Genomic DNA, 21774 nt, shown 5'->3' with positions numbered 1-21774 from the left:
ATGATGTGGCCCATGCTGAGCCTGTGCAGAATATTCTTAAACTCTGGGTCTTGCCGTCTTCATCTAACCACGGGTCAGGGCTGATGCAATTTTGCAGGGGGAGCTTGTAAATTTTTTAATGAAATATTTCAAATACACGGGAGTGCTCAGAGAAGACTGTATGCGCATAATGAGGGAGGCCACCTCCTGCCCACCGCAGGCCTGCCCCAAGGCGTGGGAGCTAACTGGCAGAGTATAAAGCTGAAACGTAGCGCGTTCCCAGGGCAGCGGGCTATCAGATGCCCTGCCTGGTGCCCTGCTGTCCTTGTCCCCATCCCAGAAGAACGGTGCTCAAGTGAGGGTCCCGAGGCCAGGGCCATGGTGGACGGAGCACAATGTTGGGGTGAGGCCCACCTTCCAGGGTCCAAATCTTGGTCCTGCCATGGAGAGGTCACACACCGACACCTGCCATTTCCTGAGGGTCTAGTGTGGGCTCTCTTAATCCCCCTCAGCCAGGGGTGGCTTTTATACCCTACAGCAGGGGTCCTCAAACTTTTTAAACAGGGGCCAGTTCACTGTCCCTCAGACCATTGGAGGGCCGGACTATAGTTTAAAAAAAAAACTATGAACAAATTCCTATGCGCACTGCGGACCCGGGATGAGTCGGCTGCTAAGCAGGACAGGCAGCGGCACCCGGCGGGCCGGATAAATGTCCTCGTGGGCCGCATGTGGCCCGTGGGCCGTAGTTTGAGGATGCCTGCCCTACAGATTCCGGTCCAGATTTTACAGGTGAGAAAACACGTCACTGAACATGTCCCAAAGCGCTGAACCTGTGGATGGGAAGGCTGGGCTGTACCCAAGTCCACACTCCTCCACTGTGCCACCCCCCTGGGTGCACCCCCCTGGTGGTCACACGTCCCTCTACAGGACAGCGGCCCCCACAGCTGTCCACCTCCCACTCTGGCCATTTTCTTGTTCACTGTGAATGTCTCTAGTCCTAGTTCAGTTCCATTCCGTTCCATCGATTTGCGCCCGCTACACGGCACATGTGCTAAAGAGCTCATCTTCCAATGGGACGTTGGGGAGGTGTCTGGCGCCCGGCTTCCTAAGCTGGCAGCACACCTCCAGCCCGGCCCCTGAACGTTCTCGGCCGGGCGGAGGCAGTGCCAGGAGAACTGATGGAGGCGCATGGCCACTGCCTGTCCATTGCACAATCCCACATGCAACCTGTGGGTGCGGACTGTGTGAGCTGAGCCAGGATGGGGCTGCACGGGAAAGCAGGAGCGAGGCCTGCGTTAGTCAGGGAGGGACCTCCTGTATCTTAATGAGGCCGGAGCCTGCGTGCCGTCCACAGGCTGAGGGTCCTAGCCGACGGCCGGCCACGTCGATGCAGGCTCTCTACAACCCGCTGAACTCTGGGCTGGGGAAATGCGCACTCCGTTCTTTTCTTCGCAATTCACTTAAATAAATGGAGATTTCTTCCCCTTAAAGGAAGGAAACTGGGTTTTTCTGCTTCGCTTCGTTGTGTCATTTCCCTTTAACCCAGCGCCCTCCCTGCCCCATCCTCGGTGATGAAAGTGCTCGGGAGACACCACTTGTGACCACGAAAGGCCTCCCAGCCCTGGCCCGTGTGGCTCAGTGGACAGAGCACCGGCCTGCAGACCGAAGGGGCCCGAGTTCGATTCCGGTCAAGGGCACCTGGGTTGCAGGCTCCTCCCTGACTTGAGCCCTGGTCAGGGCACATGCAAGAGGCAACCAATCCACCTGTTGCTCTCACATCAGTGTTTCCAGAACTCTGTCTTTCCCTCTCCCTTCCACTCTCCCTAATAATCAATGGGAAAATATCCTCCGGTGAGGATTAACAACAACAAAACCAAGAGTTCTTGCTTCTGTCGCAAACCCGGTAGGTTCTTGCAATCCCTGCTTCACCCTTCCCCCCCTGCCCGCCGGGGAGCCACCCGGCAGCGCTCATCTGCACAGCCTCTCCCAGCTGAAGGAGGGCCACCGTGTCCCCCCAATGGCAGGACTGGGGAACGGGACCCAGAGAGCCAAAGGGGGCACAGCGAGCCTGGGGGCGGGAGGGCCTGACACCCCGACCCAGCGAGCAGATGAGCACCCCTAGCCAAGCTCTCTCCACGGGCTCTCTCTTAATACCCTCAGCCAGGGCGTGGCTTTTACACCCTACAGATTCTGGTCTCTGCTGGGACCTCACTTCGCCTAATCACCGCAGGGGCGGGGCCGACAGCTGTTGCTCTGGGCAACCGCTGTCTTGATGCCCTGTTCATCCATTTCCGGGATGGCAGGGCGGGACAGAGGGACAAGGATTTGTGGACACTCGCCGAGAGGGAGAGGCAGAGCCTGAACTACACACACACACACACACACACACACACACACACACACACGCACCATCCATGTAGAGGCAGGGCCCACGGCCCCCAGCCTCAGGGCGTGAGTGTGGCATAGGCCCCACACTGTTGTACCACACATGATCCCAGGGACAGAGCCCTGTCTGCCCCTTGTCACAGCAGGAAGCCCTGGTGCAGACTCCAGGGGCTCTTCCTCGCCTCTCTACCCAGAGCTGCCCAGCGGGAGGCTGACTGAGCGCCTGGGCAAACCTGACCGTTCGCAGGGCCCCTCACAGATGGCAGACCACAGAGATGGGAGGCAGAGGGAGGAGGCCGCCCAGCTGGCCTCGGGCACGCGCTTTGCTTACACTCCTTTGTGGGCCCGCAATGAGGACCCGACGGACGGACACACTCGGAACAAGGACGGCTTCCTGGCCAGGGTCCCGGCCACAACAACTGCTCAAGGACAGCATGTCAGCGAGGATGAGTTTCCCCATGAGGTCAGAGGCTGCAGAGGAAAGGAACCACGACCGTCTTTCAATTCCTTTATGTTTCTATGTTCTCACTCTTTACACTGATGTCTAAGTTTACCGATTCTTGATTTTTCTTAAATATGTTTTCATTCAATTCAAAGAGAGAAAGGGAGAGGGGGAAAGAGAGAGAGAAACATCAATGGTGAGAGAGAATCACCGACCGGCTGCCTCCTGCACACCCCCACTGGGGATCGAGCCACAACCCAGGCATGTGCCCTGACCGAGAATCGAACCATGACCTCCTGGTTCATAGGTTGATGCGCAACCACTGAGCCACGCCGGCCGGGCAAAGTTCAGCGATTTTTTAACCATCAGCTTAGTAGAAACTGGTCAAGGCGAGGTCAGATCACTGGGCCAGGGTCTGCTTCCGCCCACGGGGGCCGGGCGGCAATGGGATGCCGGTGTCCTCACGGTGGGTATGCGCCCTGGGGATACCGGCCATCCTGTGGCTCACGGAGACTCTGCCTCTGATGGGAGAGCCCTGGCGTCCCAGGCCCTCAGTGGCAGCCGAGAGCGAGCGGAGACGCAGCGCCCTGCAGCCCTCAGTGCGGGCCAGGAGGCCTTCCCTGGTTCTAGGCATTTTGGGGGGATCCAGCTCTTGAGGGAAAACTGTGCAGGGACATGAAAAGGGCCCGCTGTATCTAATCAGCGTATCTCCTTTCCTACAGGCTCCGGGCATAACGGCGCTGCAGGGAACTCGAAGCCGGGACACTGGGTGCGAATCCAAACTTCGCCACCACTGAGTGGCCTGTCATCTAAGGCGTGGGCCTCGGTGTCCTCATCCCCGGAATGGGTCTGTTGTGCCACCTCCCTGGAAAGACAGAGCTCGGCTGGCGTGGCTCCGTGACTGAGCGTCGACCTATGAACCAGGAGGTCACGGTTTGATTCCTGGCCAGGGCACATGCCTGGGTTTTGGGCTCGATCCCCAGTGTGGGGTGTGCAGGAGGCAGCTGATCCATGATTCCCTCTCATCATTGATGTTTCTATCTTTCTCTTCCTTTCCTTCCTCTCTGAAGTCAATAAAAATATGTTTTGAAAAGAAAGAAACAAACAAAGACAAGTAAAGCAGCATACAAATGTAAAATATTGGTCTAAAGAAGGGGGGAGGCAAAGGAAGGAAGAAGTGGGGAGGCAAAGAGGGAGGGAGGGGGAGAGAGAGAGAGGAGGATGGGGTAGGGGGGAAGGGAGGGAATTCGTATTCTTTTCTCTATCAAATTACTGACATCAGAAGCCTTTCTCCTAAGCTTTAATTTTAAAAATTAAAGCAAAAAATTATTTAATGAACACACACATCCACGGCGGCAGAGAGCAGAGTACCCCCGCCTCCCCCGATGATTAAATCAAAGGCTATAGTTTGCTGGCATATTTGTAAAGGCGGGTAATCCACGTGAAATCGGATCTGAGCACCTGAAAGGGACCTGAGCTCTTCCCTTATTCTATCCTTTCTTTTCTGTCTTGAGCAGGTGATGAAGGTGCTCACAGCGTCTGCTCAGGGCCCATCAGGCCCTTCCGGGGAACCTCCCGCCATCCCACACAAGACGACCGGGGAGGCTGGGACTTGAAACACGCCCCTCCATGTGTGCTCTTCTCAGCACCCTCGCTTTTCTGATCAACCAAGAAATTCGCAGCCCTCCCCATCCTGTGCTGAGGACCGCCCGCCAGAGCTCCTGGAAAAGATTAATGAAGTGCCCATGTCTAACCACACTGCAAGGGACGGCGGGCAATGCCCAGGCCTGATTTAAAGAGCACTTTCCTCTTCTGATACAACGTGCGACTCCACTGCTAGCCCACCATGGGCACACGGGACCCCCTGAGTAAGGCCTCCCCTGTCCCCTTTAACTTACCCAGTGTGCCTGCCTAACCTGATAGGAGAGAGAAGCAAATTAAAATGGGGTTTTATAAAAGGCAAAGGTTTAAATACTTTTCTAATAACATTTCGAGCAATGATCTGAAGTCACTTTCTCTGAGGGAAGATCTTGATGGTTTTGTGGGACTGAAAGTTTCCAGAAGTTTTCCAGGAGACGGCAAGAACCATATCCCCATAGCAACGACCTTGGAGGGCCCACCCCCCTGCATGGGAGGGAGGCCAGCAGGCCTGCTCCCCAGGTGACTGCAGGCACTTGTAAACACATTTACAGTGTCGCAGGAAGACACAGTTACCAGGAAGAATCGCAGATCCAGCAGGGGAGGGCGGGGCTAAGGGGGAGAGATCAACCAAAGGACTTGTATGCATGCACATAAGCATAACCAATGGACACAGACACCAGGAGGTGGTGAGAACATGAGAGGGGCGATGGGGGCAAAATAGGGGGATAAGGACACATTTGTAATACCTTAATCAATAAAGGGGAAAAAAAGAGTAAAAAAAAAAAAGAATCGCAGATCCGCACCTGCCGGGACCCCAAAGATGCCAGGCACAGTGTAGCTGTTAGTTACAGAGCAAAACCAAACTGGACTGAATTTCTTTGCATAGAACACAGTACTAACCCAACGTGACCTATTCAAAGGTCATGGGGCTGTAGTCACTGCAGGAATGCAGAGTGGGGGGATCCAGCACCGAGTTTGGGGGTGAGGGTGGGGGTGGGGTGAGACCCCGGGGCCTAGTCTGGGGCAGTGTCTGCTCTGCTGACAAATCAACACCTCAGTCAATCAGCCCTGGGCACCACCGCCATACCGTCTCTAAAAGCTCCACAAACCTCACATGTACAAAGGACTACCTCCACGTGGCTCCCCAACAGCTGTGTTAGGGAACTCATTACAATCACTACCTGTACCCCTCCTTGGAGGCTCAGGAGGCTGAGGTCGGAGCACTTCAGAGGCTGGTCCAAAGCCCGCTGCCCGGCAGAGGTGCAGGGGCGGTGGGGGGCCGGGACCGGCCCCCCTGCAGGGAGTGTCCGGGTTGATCCCAGCCCAGCAGGGCCAGAGCATGCTCTCCCGGGGCTGGGCCTGGGTGAACCTCCTCGAGGAGCCGGAGGGGCTGTCCCTGCGCTGGGGACTGGAGGGACGGAGGCACTCTCAGGGGTGCCAGTGGGTGCCCTTGTGTGGTCCCAGGCAGCCAGTAAGGAGCCGCGAGGCCCTCTGAGAGGGAGATGCTCATGCGTGAACGCCAGGCTGGGGACGGTGAACAGTGGCGGCACAATGAAGCTCAGCGTGGCCAGTAACGGAGCCAGGTAATGAGATGTTCTCCAGACAGAAGCGCTCGGGGACTGGAGACACGGAGACTCCCCAAAGCGCCTCGTCAGCAGGAGCCTGTCGCCAGCAGGGACTGTGGCGTGGAGCGAGGATAAAGCCGGGGAAGGGCAGCAGCTCCCCCACCACAATTAGCAGGCGGGCCCAGCCGCGTGGCTGTGAGACGAGACAGGTGTCCCCGGCCGGGCTGTCAGCAGAGGCCGGATCCTGACAGCCGCCTGTCGGAGAGACCTCGCTTTCGCTCGGAGCTGGGGAGCTGATTAAGGAGCTGGTGAAATGCATGCTCAGGTGCAGCAAGCTGGGGCGGGAGGAGGCGGAACCTGGGGTCCTGCGGCATCCCTGGGGACACCCTTCATTACTAAAGGCTCTGGGTGTCAGCGCCCTCCCTGGACCATGTGGGGTAGGGCCTGGAGCCTGGGCACATGATCTGGAGACGGACTGCTGGGCTTTGAGTTCTGCCTGGCCCCCTATTTTGGGGGTTTTTGTTGTTGTTAAACCTCAACCAAGGATATTTTTCCATTGATTTTTCAGAGAGTGGAAGAGAGAGGGAGAGACAGAAACATCGATGTGAGAGAAAGACATTGATTGGTTGCCTCCTGCACGAGCCCCCACCAAGGTACATGCCCTTGACCGGAATCGAACTCGGGACCCTTCAGTCCACAGGCCAACACTCTATCCAGTGAGCCACACCGGCTAGGGCTACCTGTCCCTCTATTGATGTGCCTCTGTGGACAGAGAACTTGGCCCCTGCAGGCCCCATCTACAAACTAGTCATAGCAACAGGCTGCCCAGCGGGGTGGTTGTGAGCCCTGAAAGGGCGGATGCCTGTGACCCCCAACAGCAGTGCCTGTACATAGCGGGCACCCGATAAATATATCCTGTAATAAAGATAATAATTCTAATTAAGTTTTATAATGTAAATTCTTATACCTTTAGATTTTTTAAATGTATAATATACATTTTGAAATTATTACAGTTATTGAGGGGATGAGCACTGGAATGATCAGGAACACTGAAGTCAGACAGATCTGGTCTTACTTACTGGCTATGCGACAATGACTGTTTTATTTTAACAGTTTCCTCATCACTAAAATGGGAATAATAATCCCAATCTGGAAGGATTCCCATGATTATTAAGCAAACTAGAGGCACAGTGCATGAAATTCATGCACAGAGGTGTGTGTCCCTCAGCCCAGCCTGCACCCTCTCCAGTCTCGGACCCCCTCAAGGGACGTCCGACTGCCTACCTGGATCGGGCCTAAACGGGCAGTCGGACATCCCTCTCACAATCCAGGACTGCTGGCTCCCAACAGCTTGCCTGCTTGCCTTCCTGATTGCCCCTAACCATTTCTGACTGCCAGCCTGATCACCCCCTAACCACTCCCCTGCCAGCCTGATTGATGCCTAACTGCTCCCCTGCCAGCCCGATTGCTCCTTACTGCCCTCCCCTGCAGGCCTGGTCACCCCTAACTGCCCCCCCTGCAGGCCTGGTCCCCCCCAACTGCTCTCCCCTGCAGGCCTGGGTTCCCCCCAACTGCCCTTCCCCGCAGGCCCGGTCGCCCCCAACTTACCTCCTCTGCCGGCCTGGTCCCCCCCAACTGCTCTCCCCTGCAGGCCTGGGTTCCCCCCAACTGCCCTTCCCCGCAGGCCCGGTCGCCCCCAACTTACCTCCTCTGCCGGCCTGGTCACCCCTAACTGCCCTCCCCTGCAGGCTTGATCACCCACAACTGCCCTCCCTTGCAGGCCTGGTCCCTCCCAACTGCCCTCCCCTACTGGCCTGATCGCCCACAACTGCCCTCCCTTGCAGACCTGGTCCCTCCCAACTGCCCTCGCCTGCTCTCCATCTTGTGGCAGCCATCTTGTGTCCACATGGGGGCAGTCATCTTTGACCACATGGGGGCAACGATCTTGTGTGTTGGAGTGATGGTCAATTTGCATATTACTCTTCTATTAGATAGGACAGAGGCCTGGTGCACGGGTGGGGGCCAGCTGGTTTGCCCTGAAGGCTGTCCCAGATCAGGGTGGGGGTTCCCTTGGGTCGTGGGGCGGCCTGGGCGAGGGGCCTGTGGTGGTTTGCAGGCCGGCCACGCCCCCTGGCAACCCAAGTGGAGGCCCTGGTATCTGGGGTTTATTTATCTTCTATAATTGAAACTTTGTAGCCTTGAGTGGAGCCAAGCCTTCTGCTTGCTCTGTGGCAGCAGCCATTTTTGTTGGGATTTATTTATCTTCTATAATTGAAACTTTGTAGCCTTGAGTGTAGGCCTGGGTCGGCCAGGGTGGCAGGAAAGCTTGGCTTCCTCCATTGCTGGGGAAACCCAAGCCTCCTGCATGCTGCAGCTCCATGGCCGCAGCCATCTTGGATGGGTTAATTCGCATACTCGCTCCTGATTGGCTGGTGGGTGTGGCTTGTGGGTGTAGCGGAGGTGCGGTCGATTTGCATATTACTCTTTTATTAGATAGGATCATTGCTCAGTGCTTGGCATAAAGTAGTCCTGGGTAATAGTTCCCATCATGCCCATGTCCTCAGGAATCTAACATGACCCCTGCTCTCCCCTCCCCACTTGGACCTAGGAGGTCAGGACACCCAGTCCCTAGATTCTTAATCGCTATGCCCAGAGGAGAGACCTGTAGAGGGACACTGTTATCTCACCATAGAGTTTGGAGCCAACGCAGATTCCATGCTGGCCTGGGGCCTCCCAGGTTTCACAGATTCAAGCTCAGGTCTCCCCACTTCCACCCTCACTCTCTTTTGCTTCTTTTTTTAAAATATTTTTTCATTGATTTCAGAGAAGAAGGAAGAGGGAGGGAGAGAGAGAGTGAGAAAAACATCAATGGTGAGAGGGAATCATTGATCGCCTGCCTCCTGCACACGCCCCTACTAGGGATCACGCCCACAACCCAAGCATGTGCCCTAACAGGGAATCGAACCATGACCTCCTGGTTCCTAAGTCGATGCTCAACCACTGAGCCACATCGGCTGGACATTTTTTGCTTCTTTCTTTGTAAATCTTGGGTAAGTGACAATTGGAGAATACGGATAGAAAAAGTCCCCGTGCTTAGTCTGTGGTTCCTGCGGTTATTTTATCCGTTGAGATCCCTGTTCAAAGGACAGAACAGCATGGGAAGAGTTTCTGAGGCGGCAGCATGTGGGTACTTCTTAAGCCAGAATCCTTTCAGAGGGGCCCGGGCTGGATTCGGGTGCTGACTGCTAACAAAGGGCCCATTTGCCACCAAAACCCACGCACGTGTAGCAACTGAACACCAATGGATCTGTCGTTAGGCAGCAAACACGCAGGAAGTGCTGCCTCTGCCGCTGCCGACTCATCTGTCGCCACGGAGACGCTGTGGGCCTGACACACACAGGACCAAGAGAAAGTTGTCTTTCTTGTAGCCACTTTGTTATAAATCTTACCTAATAATAGATAAACATGTAAATTGACCGTACCTCCGCTATGCCCACAGCCAATCAGAGTGAGTATGCAAATTAACCCAACAAAGATGGCGTACCTGGGTCCCTGGGACATCCTCGGCACCCAGGTCACTCCGAGCCGGCCATCGGAGGGGCAGGGGCCGAGCCGGCAATCGGAGGGGCGGTGGGGCAGGGCCCTGCCCAAGCCTAAAGCCTTGGCTAGGCTAGGACAGGGGCCGAGCCTGGGATCGGAGGGAAGGGGAAAATCAATGGAAACATATCCTCAGGTGAGGATAAAAAGAAAAAGAAAGAAAGAAATGTCATATCCTATGAAAGACACATCTTGAAAATGCCTAAAGAAAGTTGTCATTTTTTTCATGGTGAAGGGACTGGAGTCCATGTTGATGAAAATACCTTGGTGGCTACGGTGACTGGCAGTGGCTGCAGCAGCAGGATTGTGGGGCTGGCGCCTTCCCCTGATCAGTCCGGTCGCCTCCCACAAAGGGAGGCCAGACTGCGGCTTAGGTCCGCTCCCAACAGGGAGCAGGCCTAAGCCATCAGTAGGACATTCTCTGAGGGCTCCCAGTATGTGAGAGGGGGCAGGCTGGGCTGAGGGACCCCTCCCCAGTGCACAAATTTCGTGCACCGGGCCCCTGGTATATTATAAATACAAATATAAAACCTTAGCTTGCTAACAGCCTGACACTCCATTCCGTGTCTCCTCACTCCCTCCCCCTTCTGCTGGGCCCAGGACTCTCCCTATCCCGCTGTGCCTGGCCTTTGACCTACTTAATAGCACCCAGGAACTCTGAGAATAAGTCAAGTGCCCCTGTCAGGTGAGGCCCAGAAACCCCAGCTCTCACATGCGCCGTGGGATTTTGCAAAGCACCGCAATAAGCAACCTAGTTATCTAAACGAAAAGGCCGTGGCCACGGGAGCTAACGATTAGGGTTGTATTCTCCCGGCAGGCATCCCTCAGCGTGCGTTCTTCCTAAAACTGTCTATGCTGCAGGCTCGTGACTTCTGTTGAATACATGCATCACCCATGGGATGACAGTGGTGTTCTCCCTGCGGATGGGACCCACATAGAACCCACAGGTGCCAGCATGAGCCTGGGTTTCCAGGGCATCCGGGACAGAGGTCATGTGACCCAGGGCAGGACCCCCCCCACCAAGCCCCCTGATTCTAGTCCAGCACCAAGGCCTTCCAGCTAGGGGCCTGACTGCATGCTGGGTGCGGGAGAGAAGGCGCCCTTCTCCGGGCCACTGGGGAGGCCAGTTCCATGCCGGGCTGGGGGAGTTCCCTCCTAGAAAAGCCAGGCTCTCCCCCAGCAAACCCAGCAGAGCCTGAACCTGCCGCCCCTGGGCTGCGTCTCCAGCCCGCAGTGCTGCAGCCTTCACTCCAGGCAAGGGGAGGCATCTGAGGGGTCTTGGGCCGAGAGGCTGAGATCTGGAACAGTCCTGGCTAAAATTTAGCTAAAACTTAAATATTTTAAAATTCAAAGTTTAATTTGAAATTCAACTTAGCTAAAATGTAACTTCCATCGAAGCCTGCCATGAACTCCACCTTCTCATGACCGTCTCACCCTAAAAGAGGGAGCAGAGAGAGGAGGGAAGGAGGAGGAAGACGTTACGCGAAAATCTTGGTCCCACATTCCTGGACCCAGGGTTACCCTTCGAGATTTTCACTCTCCTCACCAAGATCAAGGAAGTTCAATAGCAGCAGCACTAGCCAATGTCGCCCCAATTCTTTCTCCCAGTTCCTCCCAACGCCTCCGCCCTCGGAGAGGCATCTGTCCACTTCCATCAAACAGACACGAAGCCCACAGCGTGCCCCGAGCCAGGCTGGGGCTGCGGGGAAGCAAGGCGAGAGGCGGGTGGGAGGTGGAGAAACCGATGGGACTGCGGGTACAGCCAAACGGAGGTGGTGGCACTTCCACTTGAGGTTCCTTCACTTCCAGTTTCAGGCCTGGAAGCAAAGCTACATTCATTCTCAGCGAACCTCAGAGGACGCCCCCCCAGCTCGCTGCTAGCTGGAGGACTGGGCGGGCGGGATATGGCTGGAAGGGGTGGAAAGAATGGGCTGAAAAAAGAGGGGGCGAGACCAGCTGGGGCTAAAGGAGCAAATGCTAATGAGGATCCCCACCACCTCTGGCCACAGGCAAGCCACTGGCCGCCTCTCATGTCCTTGACCCTCATGTCCTTGACCGCCTCGCTGCCTTGGCCAGAAGCCCTTGGGGCCTCAGGACTCAAGTGCAAAGCAGCCTGGTAAATTCTAACATGAAGGGCTACCTGGGGACGTGCTTTCTCTTCGTTTTCTTCCCAGAATGCCTATGTGGAGGATCGGATGGCGGTCAGGGAAGCCAGCCCCAAATACACGGGACAGGTACCACTGCAGCCTTGTGCGTTGTGTATGATGTGGTGGGAGAAACCCCCACATTCAGATGCACGGCTGCACTCGGGCAGGCTAAGCCCTGTGCCTGGAGGCGGGCCGTGGGGGAGGCCTGGACGGGAGCATCGCCTCCTGGCTGAGGGGCTTCGGAGACCTTCGATGAAAGGCACCTGATCCGCAAGGCGGACCCTGCATTTGAGAATCTGAAAGCTTCCTAGATCCTGGCGTGGCTCAGTGGTTGAGCGTTGACCTATGAACCAGGAGGTCACGGTTCGATTCCCGACCTGGGTTGCAGGCTGGATCCCCAGTGTGGGGCCTGCAGGAGGCAGCCGATCAATGATTCTCTCTCATCATTGATGCTTCTCTCTCTCTCTCCCTCTCCCTTCCCACGGCCCCCCCCCCCACCCCCCCCCACCCCCCGGCAGAGAGCCTGGTCCCTGGGCTCCAGCTCACACAGGCCTGTTTAATTCCCCTTCCAGCTGACGGGCAAACTGCCCTGCTTGTGTTCCCCAAGGGCCTGCGCTCTGCCCCATCAGAGCAGGGCGATCGGTGCATCTGCTTGACCTTGGAAACCTCAGGCTAGAAGAGACTTGCCCGAGGGACAGAGCCTGGCCAGGGCCTCTCCCAGACTCCTGACCACCCCCTGGAACTAGTCTAGGAATAAACACCCCGGTCGGGAGTCGGGAGCATCCAGCCATTCCTTCCTTCCTCATTCAGCATCTGTTGCAGGTGCCTCTGACTCCGGGCCAGGCACCATGCAAGGCTCTGGCGTGATAAAGAGATTAACAGCCAGCTGTTGTCTCCCCGGGGCTCGCAGTGTATCGGCTAAGACCCAACCGTGTAACAGAGGGGCCCTAGGCCCTCTGCACCTGGCATTCCCAGCAGGGGAGCGGGGCCAGGAAGAGGCTCCAGGGACCTGAAGGGGAGTCAGTGTAGCCAGACACCCCGGGCGGGGCCCGGGCACCCCGCGCAGGGGGAGTGTGTGGCAAAGGCAGGGAAACACCAGGCTGGAACCTGCAAGCAGCCACGGGGCCTCGGGTCCAGTTCCCTAGCTTCTCCGTCCTCGGTTTCCTCATCTGTGAAGCGGGGATGGAGCAGGCCTATGCCTCCGGGGAGTTGTTCTGAGAGCTGCATGCGAGGCTGCCCGGAAGCTCTCGGCAAAGAGCCTGGCACATGGTCGGGCTCGGTGAGTGTTGCTCTGTGATTTCCCTCTGACGGAGTCTTGAGTGGGGAGGGTGGAGAAGGGGCAAGAAATTCAGCTGGAAAAAGAGGTGGACGTCAGACTGTGGGGAGACGTCTATTCCAAACCTAAGTCTGTACTTCCCCCGGACAATGGGGGGCCCTGAAGGACAGAGAAGGTGACTGGGAGGCCCCGAGTCTGTGCCCCAGATCACAGCCCCGGGCCATGCTTTCCCATCTGGAACGCAGTGCTACCAGCACTGCCTGCATTCTCCACCCGGGGCTGCTGTGACCGCAGGGGGACACGCTGGTGCAGCCTGTACTTTATAGCCCAACGTTTACAAGTGTGCCGGCCGCTGTGCCACACGTGCACTGTGGGTCTGTGCCGATGACACAGCCGTGCAGCGAGGAGTCTGTGTGCGAGTGTCAGCCACGTGGCCTGACCAGGAGAATAATGGATCACTCAACACACCGATAAATATTCAAACGCCGACCAGCAAGGCACCCTCCTGACCCAGGAGAGCAAGCACGCCGAACTGTTTGCCTTCAAGATGGAAGACAGCTGTGCGCCAGGCTCCCGGGAGAGAATGTTTGCTCTGTGTGTGTGCACGGGTCCACAGGGCTGCTGTCTAGGCAGGAACAGGCCAGGCGGCGGCAGGAGCTGCCTGACAGACACACATCTCTTTCCCCTCCCCCTGGACACTCCTCTTCCCTGAACCTGATGCACGGTCCCCGTGAGCGCCTGGGTGTCTGTCCCACCAGGGGCAGCGCAGGCTCGTCCCTTCGAAGCCTTTCTGAGGCAGCTGGCCCTCTCATGTGCTCTCCCGAGCCCCATTGGGTTCAAGCAACTAGGGCTTCCCGGGAACTGGTCTCACAAAGCCCGCAGGAAAGCTCTTCCTTCCCTTCCCTTCCCTTCCCTTCCCTTCCCTTCCCTTCCCTTCCCTTCCCTTCCCTTCCCTTCCCTTCCCTTCCCTTCTTTCTAATATTTTTATTGCTTTCAGAGAGGAAGAGAGAAGGAGAGAAAGAAACATCAATGATAAGAGAGAATCATTGATCGGCTGCCTCCTGCACACCTCTCACTGGGGATCGAGCCCACAACCCGGGCATGTGCCCTGACCAGGAATCGAACCCTGACCTCCTGGTTCAAAGGTTGACGCTCAACCACTGAGCCATCTGCCGGGCAAGCTTGTGCTTCCTTATTCAAGGACAGCAAACCACTCAGTCTGAAGTGACCTGTGGAAGCCCAGGGGGCTGGAGCTCCTCCCAGGGTGCAGATGCAGCAGGCTGGGTGGGCCTGAGGGTCCGCATTCCTAGCGAGTCCCAGCTGCTGCTGATGGTCTGGGCCACACCTTCTCAGGAAGTTCACGGGCTCATCCCCCTGGAGCCTTTCCCTCAAGCCCCACTGTGACTCACAACACAATTCACGTGGCTGTCCTATCCTGGGCAAGCGATGGTCTGATTCATTTTAAAGATTCTGGCAGCTGGAGAAAGGTTTTCGCACTGTCAAAACAATAGTGGCGCCCGGCTGGTGTGGCTCAGTGGTTGAGCGTCGACCTATGAACCAGGAGGTCACGGTCCAATTCCCCGTCAGGGCACATGCCCCGGATTGCTGGCTCGATCCCTGTGTGGGGCATGCAGGAGGCAGCCGATCAATGCTTCTCTCTCATCATTGATGCTTCCATCTCTCTCTCCCTCTCCCTTCCTCTCTGAAATCAATCTACACTAATAAAAGAGAAAGATGCAAATTGACTGTACCTTCCCAACGCCCACCAGCCAATCAGGAGTGAGTATGCAAATTAACCCAACAAAGATGGCGGGTTAATTTGCATACACAGGTGCTGAGCAGCCCGGGGCGGGACGCTTGCATCATCACCATGGCAATGATGCAGGCATTCCGCACCGCCCCAGCCACTCTGGGCCCCTGGGCAGCGTGGGAAGATGGAAAAGCGTCTCCAGCCAGAGTGAAGGCAGTGCCTGCAGCCAGGGGAAGGAAGGCCCATTCTTGCACGAATCTTCATGCATCGGGCTTCTAGTAAAAATATATTTAAAAGAACACACAGAAGTGGCTTCTGACTCTATTGCACTGATCTGCTTGAGGAGAACTCTTGAGTTCTCAATGAAACAAGATGTGTCAACCTTAGGAAGGTGCAATAGTTTAAGAAACTTTTCTAAAAGGAACCCAGTCCTGCAACCATGCTATTTGGTTCTGTAGCTTTTGCCTCCAACGGCTTTTACTACCTACCATCATGGACGCGTAAACGTCCCACAGTAAAAACCAAACCAACTCGTCCTGTAGATTCTTTTCTTCTTTCCGCAAACAAACACTTACTTGGGACTGGATAGAATTATACTCATCAGAAAAATCAATATGAGAAAAAAAATCAACAATTGTTTCCAGACCATTTCTCCCCTAGAGACACGCCCCGGGCTCTGCAGTGTGCGTGCATGTGGGTATGAGTGCTGTGAGGATGACGTTTAACGCTTTGATCTAACATTTTCTAGAATCAATAAGCATGTCGGTTGGGTAGAGTGGTCAATATTTATTCCGGATGGAAAATAGTTATTCAAATGAGAAAGCAGGGCTCCCTGCTCCGGGGAAGGCCCCTCCGCTTCTGGGTCACAGTTAGTGCGGAATGATGTCTGAATTTGACAGGAGGATTTCAGAATCAACCCGTCACTGAAAACACGTAGCCCTCACGGGGGGTGGGGGTGCAGAGGACGGCGCTTTGTTGGGTCGGTGGAAACTGGCAACCTTCCAGCCCTTTTTCCAGCTTTGACACTGAAAGTGAGGACTCTGATGTAACCCAGGCCCACCGTGAAGACCGGTTCGGCACAGAAGATCTTATTATGATGCTGCCCACCTGTGACACAGTCCAGATGGCGAAGGGCCCCGGGCACATGAGAGAGGGCCCCAGCCATCGCCAGGCGGCAGGAGCTGATGTCATACACTCTGGTGCGTGATAAGAAGCATTCATCTATAAAACTAGAGTAGATGGGACTGTAATGTGTTTTCCCCAGAAGGTCGAGTTTAGGGTAGGGACGTCTGGGTGGGGCCAGGATGTCTGGGTGGCGGCTGAGAGAGACTCTTAGCTGGGGCTGGTACACAGAGTTGGCGGTTATGCTCCAGGCAAAAAAACCCTCATATTCCAATTTGTAAAATCAATATGAGAAAAGAAATCAACAGGTGTCCTCACCTCCCCACCCAGCACCCCTGACAGAACTGCCACCCAGCTGTAGCTCAGCTCTCCGATCTGAGAGTCAGAAAGGAGAGATGGAAGTTTGGAGAAATGGGATCTTTCCTGGGAAGGTTCTAGATGAGGCTACAAAGGGAAATGAAAGAATGAACGGAGATATGAAGGAAGAGGAAGAGGGCTCTAGACATAATCATGACCAATTAGATCAGGGGTTGGAAATGTTCTCAAGGCAGCCTGCCCAGAATCTAAACTCTTCTATATTTTTAGGGGGACAGGTCAGAGGGGGTCGTTACGCTGACTGGCAGGGTAGGGAGTGTATCTGAATTTACATAAGATATGGGGGTAAGTGCATGCTGACTGCGGGCCTCTCTGAGGGAAGGGGTGTGCGTGGGGATGTGGGGGAGGCGGAGAATGCTGACGGACCTTCTGCTCAACGGCCGCTCTTGCACACGGTCCCCATTCAACAAGCATCTCCTAAGGTCTCACCTCTGCTGAACCCACCCTCCCAGCTGCCCCGTCCAGGAGGCTGTTTACTGTGACGCAAGAACTAGGTCCAGGGAGCAGAACGGCTTCCCTAAGGTCTCATGGGAAGCAGCAGCAGAAAGGGATCCAGCCCCAGCTCTGGTGAAGGTCACGCACATGTCCCGTCTACCGACTTGCCTACCCGATGGGGACCAAGCAAGAGGATGTGTAAGAACTTGAGATCAAGCCCAACCCATGGCAGGTGAACTGTGCACGGAACAGGCGCCGCCGAACGTTTCTGTGGGTGCTTTGGCAAGTTTTACGGAATTCCCGAGAGTCCCCTTTTCCTTGTGTTGCTGCGCTTTATGGAAAGATATTTCATTCCTTTAAGAAAGCACAGGCTATGATTAGGGATATTAAGGGACTTTTAAAACTTAAATTAATGGCCTGGTAAGCTGTAAAACGACTCAAACTTTGTAAATTTGTATTCAGGGACTTTCAAAAATTGTAAGTTATTGACGCGATGGGCCGTAACAAGACTTCTGAAAACTGTTCTGCTCCGTTCTTCAGATCTTGACTGCGCAGCTGATGGACAGGTTGCCGAATACGATGCCCCCCTGGTGGGCACACGGTGAACTCACAACACGTGCTAGCCCTCCGTCAGAGGATGGCCGATCACCCAGCAGGCACACGCGGGCCTCAGGGTGGCACGATGGCCGCGTAACAGTTAGCAACCTTCATCCTTTCTCGTGTACCCACTGATCTGGCCTCCAATGGCCATACCGTCTTTGCCAAGTCTCTGCAGTTGCCTGGATGAATGGTCACACCTGTGTTACGTGCGGTTGCGTCGGCTCCGACTCCCAGCCACCCACTGAATGAGTGGAGCCCACAGTGCCCTGTCCTCAGCCCCTGCAGACCCAGCCCATGGCTTTTTTAGGGAGTCAGCCCATCTCCTATGTGCGCTTCCTCTTTTCCTGCTGCCTTGCATTTTTGCCCAGAATTATTGTCTTTTCCTGAGAACCCTGCCTTCTCACGGCACTCGCGTTGCTCTGTTGGAGAGTAAGAGCCACCTCTGCTCACTATCGCATTTACAGATTCAATGCCTGAGGCACAGAGAGCTCAGGTGATGTACCAAGTCCAATACTTGCATGGGCTGAACCAGCGGAGCAAGGCATTGACGAGTCTGCAGCCATGGACTCTTCTTATAAGAATGGACAATCCCAGGACTGAAATCCCTTCAGCTATCTTGCCCATACAAGCCACTCACAGAATGGAGGTCAAGGTAAGAGAATAGATGGCTCTAAGCCAACTGACTCCACTCTTTCACACACACACACACACACACACACACACACACACACACACACACATCTATCTATCTATCTATCTATCTATCTATCTATCTATCTATCTATCTATCCATCTATCTGTCTATCTGGTCTATCATCTGACTTTATCATTATAATGCTCAAGGATGTATTTGCATGAAACTCAATGCTATTTGGCTCTAGGGCCACGTCTCATCAATAGCTCTTCGTTTGAACTTGGGGAAAACAGGGGGCAGAGGGCCTGGTGAATACCCTCTGGCAGGTCTCTTTGGTGTCAATGTATCTGAAGAAACCCGTTGCTAATTGTTACTTGAGAAGGCCAAAAGGGCGTACAGTTTGCTCTCTCCCCACGGTTGGAATCCACATTTTAGCAACCCAGCTGGGGAGTGGGCCAAAGCCATTACTGGCCCACCGTGTCCACGCAGCCAGAATCTGGTCAGCCAGGGCTGCCGAGAAAGACGGTCTGCCCGGAGGAAATGGATGCCATGAGCTCAGAGTAGAACCCTCACGGTAGGAGCACTCAGTGGCAGAACAAACGCGTGCTGTTAGCAGCGGAAGAGATGATCTGAAATAGCCTCTAGCTTTTCCCGCCGTTATTATAGCACAGAGGAAGGGATGAGGGCAGCAAACAGGATGGGAAATGATGGGGGAGGCAGGGGTGGGAGGAGTCAGCTATACCCATCAGGACAAAGAGGGATGGAGAGAGAAGGCAGGGGTGCCTCTTAGTCTCAGCGAGTGGGAGGGCTATTTTGAAAGAATTGGTCTGATCCATGCTGGGCCAATTTTCCTCCGTGCCCTCCAGATGCACAGTCGGCCCTTGGCCATCCTGCTGGCCCGGGGAGGCAGGCTTCCGGACCTCATCTGGAGGGAGGAAGGCAAGTCTCTGGATACTTCTGTTTCTCTGGGTGAGAGACGGCTCCTCCTCTGAGCCTGAGACCTAGGGGATACGGGCAGCCGGCATTACCAGCCCTGGGCTACTGTTCTAGTTTTCTATACCCATCCTCCTATAAACAATCCTTTCATGAAACTCTTCTCAAAATTCCCCATTTGAGGATGACAGCCCTTTCCCTGGCAGGACCCTGAGATACACCTAATACTCAGGTCGCATCCTTTTCTCGGCTTCCTTCAGTGTGCAGGCCATGGCTGCTGGGGGAGGGGCGGGAGAAGAGACTCTGCTTCTGATATCCCTCAGCAAAGGGGAGGATGCACGGAGGAGGAGGAAGGGCCGGGCCAGCGTGGCTCAGGGGTTGAGCATCGACCTGTGAACCAGGAGGTGCCCGCTCAGGGCGCATGCCTGGGTTTCAGGCTCGATCCCCAGTGTGGGGCGAGCAAGAGGCAGCCAATCAATGATTCTCTCTCGTCACTGATGTTTCTCTCTCTCTCACCCTCTCCCTCTCTGAAATCATGAAAAAATGTTTTTTTAAAGTAAATACTGGGGGAGACGCTGGGGTTTTGGCCTGTTAGGCTATGACGTCCGTGGTAAAAGTCTGTGTTCTTTTAAGCTGTTAGAGCCACTGTGTCCGAGCATCACGGGCAGGACGGCTGGCACGGCTCTGTCCCCACATCACAGCTGAGGGACGCGGCCGAGGGAGCGAGGGCCTCCCCCGTCACACGGTCACGGGCAGACAGCCTCCGAGGAGACCCTCACAGACACAGGCTGGACTAGTGAAAAGTGAGCTCCCTCCTACTCAACCAGCTGCTATTTTCCCCCTAGGAAATTTCAACTGTGGAGATAAACACGTGTTTTCTTTGTTCAGAAGTTTCCAGAATGTTCCTCCTTTACGGGGTGGAAAATGGGGCGCGGTGGTCCCCGTGATAAAATATCGCTCACAGAACCAATTGATCGGTTTTTCCCTGTGGACGGTAACCACGTGGCTGTGCAGGAAATGCCTCAGAAACACGGAGAACGCTGCTCCTTCGAAGTCCAGGAAAGAAACAGCGCGGGGCACGCTGAGTAACGCCTTTGCTCCGCAGCAACCATTTCTTAGTCCCAGGAGCACAACCAGAACCTGCTATTCCCCAGCTCATTGCTCTTCCTTAGAACCTGCTGGACTACCCGCAAGTCATTTCAGCCCAAGTTCTGTTTCTCCTTCGGTGCTGCCAGCACCATTTCAGCAAGAGGCTCGGAGAGGCGAGTGAGTGTTGCTTGGTCGGTGGGCACGGCCCCGATGAAACGCTGTCTCTGTAGGAAAGGCACCTCCGACAGCTCCGTGGAGCTCAGAGCCAGACAGAGCAGTAACCAGACTCCACCCCAACCTGCACGCAGGGAAACCAGGCTCGGAGGGGCCAGAGGGGCCCCTGAGACTGACCTCTCGCCTGTGAACCCCCGGTAATTACACGTGTCCTCTCCACCGGGAAGTGGCAAAACCCTGGGCGTTCACTACCTGCCGGTGGTCCGCGTGTTGAGTGCCACAGACGTCCTCTCAACCCGCAGCCACGAGAGGAGAGTGACCCCGACTTAAAGGAGAGCCAGGAGGGAGCCCTGTACAAATCGGGGTGGGGTACAGCCGAGGAGGAAGTGCCCAAGAAACAGACGCGGGACTCTCACGAGGGGAAGGAGCTCGGAGCCGAGCGGGTGTCCACCTGGCGGAGGACGAGCCGCGCTCACCATCTGAGCTGCGCAGCCTCTGCCTCGGCTGGTCCCTGGCTCTGGGTGCGTGGACAGTCAGCACACACGGAAGACGGTCCTCTGCTCCTTGCGTTCTTCCCCGGAGTCTGTTCGCTCTGGACACACACCCTCCACACTCCTGAGACGTGCTCCGGCAGAGAAGTTCCCTCGTGGAAACTGAATCAGTGAATCACCGGCCGGTTCTATCCGGAGGTGGGAGAGCGAGCAGAGGACACGCATCTGCCAGAGTCCCAGAGCTGGTCCTGGCCCTGGCTCCTGAGCCGCCTTCCCTCTCATCTCCCTCGCGAGCCGGGAGTGCCCTTGACGGCCACCTTGAGCTCTGGGCAGTGAGAGCTTAACTCTGCTGCCCAACGGAGGACGCACCTGGGTCCCACTCCCGACTCGGCCACAGCCTCGCTGTGTGTCCACCGCCAGGCCAGGGGCTCTCCCCTGGGAACAGCTGGCAAGGTCTGCAGACTCTGTTCGTCACAATTGGGGGGATTTAGGGGGGATCTAAAGGGTAGAAGCCAGGGTGCTGCTAAGGCACCCCCCATAGCACTTAGCTGGCCCCCAATGTCAACAGAGCCGCTGTTGAGAAGCCCTGATGTAGATGGCTGTTTTCTAAGCTGTAAAATAAGAGGTTTGGATTAGATCATTTTAAAAAACCATTTTCGGAGACAAAATTCTGAAATGCAGATGAAGTATTTGGGCAAGTATATAATTTTGCATCAAATTTAGATACGAATCACATCATCAATGATGCCGAGAAGCAAAAATCAGTCCCGCAAAGCACACAGAGTCGGTGAGGTCGCTCATGGAGGAGTAACAAGGAGACGTGTCCCTGAGGCTACGGCAGCCCCTCGAGCTATAAAGATGCGAGAAACTGCCCTGTGTCACAGCCTCCAACAAGGCATCCATTTAGAGGCCGGGGAAGTTCCAAGCGCCAGGTCCCAAGCTTCTTTGGGAGAGTCTGGTGGGAGCGATACCTACAAAGCCCCCTTTGTCTAAACAGCGCTCCCCGCAGCAGAAGCCAGAGGCGAGCCGTGTGCAAATGGGTTTCACAGGCGCTGCCATCCGGGCCCTCCCTCCCCAGGCCCTAGAGCAGGGGTTCTCAACCTTTCTAATGCCGCGGCCCTTTAATTCAGTTCTTCATG

General features: G+C 55.5%; 1 protein-coding gene across 2 annotated transcripts in view; it reads right to left on the bottom strand.

The window, feature by feature from the left end:
- The window catches only part of KIF26B (kinesin family member 26B), a 387325-nt gene that overhangs the window by 68775 nt on the left and 296776 nt on the right, over nucleotides 1-21774 (bottom strand). The gene's annotated exons all lie outside the window — the stretch shown is intronic.

Source organism: Plecotus auritus, assembly GCF_963455305.1.
Source record: "Plecotus auritus genome assembly, chromosome: 14".
NCBI classification, from domain to species: Eukaryota; Metazoa; Chordata; class Mammalia; order Chiroptera; family Vespertilionidae; genus Plecotus; species Plecotus auritus.
Note: the sequence above shows the minus strand (reverse complement) of the source record. Positions and strands in the feature narration are given on the sequence as shown.